The following is a 6,840-nucleotide window of genomic DNA, read 5'->3' on the forward strand; positions in this document are numbered from 1 at the left end:
GTAACAAAGTAATTTAAACGCTCATATGTCAAGAAGTATTCATAGTATATAAGTGCTTTGTACGTCTGCAGGTAGATCTCGTTGACCGAAATCCAACGATACCACTCTGGTTTTAATATCTCTTCCAGTCTTTCGGCACCAGACCCGTGGCCAGTATTCGTAACGAAACTAATTGATTGAAAACAAAAATCATCACGAGCTTATAGTAGGAGTTTGTTATAATCCCACGAATAAGGATCCGAAATATGCATCTCCAAACTTTATCAGGAAATTGCCTATATGTGTGAACCCGAGAGGGTTTTCATATTAGGGGATTTCAATTATCTGGGTTTCGATTGGAAGAACCTATCGGCTGGAGATCAATATGCGAAAGGATTTCTTAAGTTGTTGCTCGATTATTTTTTGTTTCAGCAAGTATCTGAAGCAACTAGGGGTGCTTCTATTTTAGATTAAGTTCCCACTAGTTCCGAGGATCTTATTGAACATTTCGGGGGGGAGGACGAGTTTCTTAAAATGATTACTAGTTTTCTATGCAACTTTTGTTCGGGTAAAGTTGATAACTGAAGAATGGTTCCTTGTTTTCGAAGAACCAACTTTGACCTTTTGGAAGAAAGGTTAGCGGGAGATTTCAAAGACCGGTTGGAACCACTAGTTTGTGTGGTACGTCAATCGGAAGAATTTAAGGCATGACTTTCCTCTGTTTTGCATGACGTCATACGCTTCGTCTGTGAAATCGTGTCTGTGCGTTGCACCCGCTCTGATTCACAGAACAAGTGCGTAATCTTTATCTTGAAAATTAAAGGGCATTTAGAGAGTATAAAAACGGATTAAGTGACTGTCATCATTTACTGAAAAAAAATAATGGCATTGAAGAAGGTGATTAGGGGAATTAAAAAAGAAGTCGAATCAAGGTTGGCAGGTAACATTTGGGTGCTGAACCAAAATCGTTTATCAAATATGTCAACAATGGATATAAGGACACAGTAGTTCTCCCTCCCACTTTTCAATAGAAGGATCTAGGAAGGGGGCAATGTAGACATGTGTGTTGCTTTCGAAGACTTTCTCGTGTCGGTTTCTAACAGGGAAGGTGCTATTCAAAGTACGGGTGTGTCATGTGATTAACTACTCATTAATTATCACTTATTGATTATCTACTGTAATTATCTACTCTGGTAATTCTTTAAAGTCCGAAAATATTACTTTCATCACTTTTGAAATGATTACTTCCAATAATTCTGGAATTGACAAAAAAGTAATAATTCTGGAATTATTACTTTCTGTCAATTATGAAATAAGTTCTACCGATTATTCCGAAATTGTTTCTTTCACTAATTCCCGAAAAATACTTGCTTCAAAAATTATTTCTTTCAGTGTGTCTGGAACTAATCCTCCACTAATTAGAAAGTTTTATCAGTTGCGAAATAATTTTAAGAAAATCGATTACGAAATAATATTTTAATAATTCCGAAACCATTTCTTTCAACAATTCTGAAATTATTTTTCCGAATTGCTCTCATTCTCAAATTTCTTTCATTAATCTTCGAAATTATTTCTTTTTCATTAATTCCTTGAATTCTTCCTTTTTTCATGAAGGTATTGTTCAGAATTTCTGTGAATTCTGTAAGTAGATATTTCTTTATAGAGGCCGAATTGAAAATATATTTATATAGTTTATGTTTTGTCATTTAATTAGCATAATAAAATGCTTTTAAGATTTATTATATAAATAGCCTATGGTATCTAAATTTTTTTTAAATATCAGAAATTATGAAAAAAATTTACTGTTCTACTGTGTGGGCCCCTACGGCAAGTTGTTGACTGATTAGTCTGAAACGGAACACTTCACTCAATCAGTATGAAGAGGCCCACATTCTGTAAAAGGTAGAACATCTCTGATATAGATGGAGTCTTTGAAAAATAAACTAAATATATTCATTGTACTATCATCTAGGTTTAAGGGGGTTGGTGCACGCAAATTTTCCAAAATAAACACATTTTTGAATTTTTCAATTTTCAAATGGTATGAAATTTTCTGCGTCCACGTTTTTGTTCTACCTGTACTAGAGAAATATTTTACAGATATTTTAATATGAACTGCTAGAGAGCAGGTGTGTGCTAATGTTCTCCACTAAAATGTGATCTTTTTCTCAAAAGAAACTTTTCTGTTGGGTAAGGGACATGTTTTCGAACTCCACTCATTCAATGTTGAAAATGTGTGTGTTTCTCAAGAGTACGGTGTTGCATACTTCAACATGAGGATTTGTTTTTACAAAATTATTTTTAAAAAATTTTATGGCACAAAATATGGATACATTTTGGTGATTTTTTGAAAAGTTACATGTTGTTGGAGTTAAAATTCGAGAAAAATACTGTATACACACACAACAATAAAACCTTAACTGCTTTTGTTGAATTGTATAAAAATATCCATATTTGAGGAAAAAAATTGGGTACCCGAAGGGAATAGAAAATCTTTGAATGTTCCTTACAGGAAGATTTTTCCCCATAGTAAAGCATGGGAAGCCAAGATCGTGCACCAACACCCTCAGGTCGAGTGGTTTTAAGAAATTTCAACTTAGGATTACGCGCTGCGGACAACGCAAATTAGCGCTGTTGTGGTAGTAAGCACGTGTAGCAGTAGTCTGGTATTTTCGAGTGCGTCCGGGAATCGTCTTTACTTTGTTGTAAACTGTGCACGACGTCTGTGTGGCCGCCACTTCCAACAACTCTCGTAATAAGTTAATCAAATAAATCTTTTTGCAGTTATAATTTTACTTTTTGTCGTTCTATAGTTACGTCGGAACCGCATGCGTTTTTCACCCTCTCAACGTGGTTTATGGCACCATGTTCCACTGCAATTTCTGTTCCTCTTGATGTCTACTAATAGCTCTCTGAGTTTGTCGGTTCATTAACAGAACACCCTGTATAATAGAATGATTAGTTCTGAGAACGAGCGATACATTGTGTGTACGGTTGGGAATGCCGTGGGGAACGGGGGGGGGGGGGAAGCTGAGGTGAACCGTCATCATCGTTATCTGGTTGAGACATCACGATGATGGTGGAGGAACACACAACTTCGTTTTATGGGGTTACAATAAACCTTGGGGATGAGAAAAAAAGAGGTTGAAGAAACGAACAGCTTGATTAAATTTATTCCACAGGCGTTCGGACACAATATTACGTCCCTGATCGAAAGGAGATTTTAAAAAAAAAATCTCATTTCGGCAATGACAAGCCCAGAGATCTCTGGAAAGTAGGCATTTTTTTTCCCGAGCATGTTTTCCAACTCCCCCTCGATTCTGTCACGTAAACTGCTAATAGGGATGACGTTAGCACATTTGGTCAAAGTTTAGTAACAGGAGGGAGAAAGTGTTTTTTCCTTACGTATCTGCGTACGAACAGCATAAATAATATAAAAACTATATAAGTATATATTTATCTTAGTTTTTTATTATTCTCGGAATTATAGAGGGGAACACTATCACCTGCACAAAATCGGAAAGTAATATTCTTTTAAAAAAAAAAAGGGAAACATTTATTTTCCGGATATTATGCTGAGGTGAATTCGGAAAGACGTCATCACGTCTCCGCCGGGACTCGAACCCAGGCCCTCTTGCATACCACCATCTACACCACTGGAGACATGACCCTGCCGTGAGGCACTGAAGTAGAGGCATTAGTAGCCTCAACTTCAGGAACTGGCCCCCGGGTGGGATGGTTTAGAGAGATTGATGGCTTTTTCTCAGCTCGAGATATCAAGGAAACAGTTATTTTCCGGGTATTATGAGAAAAAGCCATCTATCTCATTTTACATAGGGTTTAGTGATTTTCACTGAAGCAGAATCATGCGATTTATGAAACTTTAAAAATGCTCAAAGGGTTAAGCCGTTGACAGAGTACTTACACTCGTACCCTGCGTTAAACTCTTTCGGCAATTCGGAAACTGAATTTTCTATGCACGAATGCATCGATAAATAGGCACTGCCGAGTTTTTAGCAATGCCATTTTTACTCCTCCAAGAGTTGGCCCGTTCCCTGCCCCCCGTATGTGCTGCGATGTATTTTTTTATATTCAATGCGTTTTCCGAAAAGGTGGAATCGGGGAATAATGGCACACATTTGCTCGAAATGGGAAAACCAGTGAAACCTTTCCATATTAAATCTCACTTTCAACTCAAAAGATGGCAGCACCACCAAAACAAAGTATTTATAACAATCCTAAGCTGGGGAGCGACACAAAAATTTTAACCGGAAAAATTTTCGTGCGTAAGAACGTTGATAAAAACATGGCCCAGGCTGCGTCCCATGGGGGACATAATCAAATTGTTCGGGCTAAAGTGCTTAGTTCTTTCCAGAGGGGGCCCAGACTGTGGTGAAATGTTTTTTTTATTTTGAGTATACCGGTTCACTTATGATTTGTTGCTTGTGCGAGCAACTGGAAAATCTGCTTGTTATAAAGTGAACGCTGCTTAAGGTGTTCACGTCGGGATTTCTGCTAACGACAACTGATTGATAGGTACAGAGTGATTCTGAATTCATAGGGCAACTTTATGGGAGTCTTATGTCACCTCACAAGAATTTTTGGTCATAGACTGTGCCGCCGAATCGCAATAGCAGAAGTTTCACTGCTCGGTTAAGACGGACATATTACGAGACAAATTTGCTTTCAATATGGAATAAAAAAAATAGTTTGATTAATGGTTTTACCGGGTGTTTCACGAAGTACCCCTAACTTTGAAAATAACTCGGAAACGGTGATAGATAACCGTGGTATGTTTATTAAAAACAACCGTAAGAATCCGATACGGGGGGGGGGAGAGGAATATCGCCATGTGAACCTCAAAATTTTATTTACGAATTGCGCCGATCTGCTGGCGGCATTATTAGAAGTAGGCTGTATATAATGAGTAATGCAAGCAGCCCTCGTTGCATTCACATCAAAAGCGATTCAAAATGTGCACCTTTCAAACAACAAACATGTCGCAAACGAAGAATGAATTGTCGGTGACTCTGTAGTGTCACCGGAAATCGAGACAAGCTTGACAAATAACCTCCTCCAGCTCGTCGAACGTTAAAGGATATTTGCGGTAAACGATGTCCTTCAGTGTGCCCCACAGAAAGTCAAAGAGGTCGGGTGAATACGGAGGCCAATCCATGCCTTTTCCCTTAACTGTCGAATAGTTAAACGCAATATCATCGAAGTATTCGTCCAGAAAGTCAAAAACCGCTTTTGTACGTTGTGGGCGAGCCCCATCTCGCTTGAACCACGTCGTGCCTGGTCAATCGTCCAACGCTTGTTGAGTGCCGAGAAATTGTTTCAAAATGCCCAATATACCGGTCAGCGTTTCTCGCAAGAAAAAGGGCCCAATGATGCCTTTGCAGCCTAAACGGTACGTTTTGGGAGTGAGAATTGTGGGTTTTCGGTACCCAAAAATCGATCGCCAATTGTGTCTGTTAACGACACCATCCAGATGAAAATGCGCCTCGATCTGCAAACCATATTTGGGCGACATCGAAACCAGAACCATCAATGATGTTGAGCATCGTTATCGTTCAGCTCGAACTAGCATGGCGTGCCGACATTGAATCTTGTACGGAAACATGTGTTTAATGTCTTCCGCAGGATTCTGTACGGTCTGGATGGTGCGATTCCGGATTTAGCTGCAAGTCTGCGAACAGATTTATTCGGATGACGCTCAATAACTGCAGCAAGTTTCGTTGCATTTTTAAGTGTAACGAAGGAGTGGGTAGGACCCACATTTCCGACTACGCCACGTTGCCAGTCTGTTGAAATTTTTTGAAAAAAATAGCTCACAAATTGTTTTCCCATCTGGGCCTTTTGCGACTTTAAATCGAGTTTGAAAACTTCTTGTGGCAGTAGGGCTGCTATTTAAAATCGGTGGTACTCCAACACAATAAACACGTTCCTCGGCATGGAGAGAGAATACTCACTTCCGGAATTTCCTTCACTATACGCTAATAACGGTCACGTTTCAACGGCGCGACTGATCATTCCTAAATATGAGTGGTCTGCGGGTTCCGACTGAAATTTCTTAGCCATCCTGGACTAGTGCGATTTTCGCCATATGGTTGCATATTTCATTTTTTAAACTACTTACAGCCGTATTCACCGACACAGTTTAAACTACAATCACAGGCTAAAGAATTAGCGATCGACATAAATTGAGGATTGTAACCAATCCGTTTCGATCTTCAATCCTTTCACCTGCGACTGCAGTTTAAACTGCGTTGAATACGGCCGTTAGAGTTTATTACCCATATTGGCTCATTAATCTGGGGGGAAAGAAAGCTTAGCAGGTAGGAGGGAGTAAAAGCAGAGTCACTTCGCTCTGACCGTTCTCGGCGTCCAAGCGCTATTCATAGTAGATAGAACCGCTCACAGCCCCGGACTGATGCAAAGCACCTTACTCCCGTTACCTCAAAAGAGGCAGTTGTGCCGGGAAGTTAGTAAAGATTTATAGTGGTGGCTATCCGTGCTCGCAAGTTTCGAATTACTCGCGTCGTTCTCCCCATGAAGACAGATCAACTCAATGCAACATATAAGCCATTTGACAAAAATGGGTGACTGAATCCAATGTCTAAGGGAGAAAAATTGCACGTGCGCCCAGTGGCACATAACGACCGGAGACCACAGCCTGGGATTTCGAAAGAAGTGTGGAAAAGACTTGTGGGCAAGAAAGAAGCTGGCACGTTGAAGTGGGAGAGATTTGAGAGTGGTGTAAATGCATACAAATTACATTTATACAGCGCCACGACTGACGGGAAGCGAAGAAAAAAGCCTCCGTCCACAGTGCCGAGCAGTTCTGCTCGCCCTTCCCCT

Source organism: Pholcus phalangioides, unplaced genomic scaffold (genome assembly GCF_987345545.1).
Source record: "Pholcus phalangioides strain wild (caught in Gottingen) unplaced genomic scaffold, Ppha-v1.0 ptg000008l_1, whole genome shotgun sequence".
In the NCBI taxonomy this organism is placed as follows: Eukaryota; Metazoa; Arthropoda; class Arachnida; order Araneae; family Pholcidae; genus Pholcus; species Pholcus phalangioides.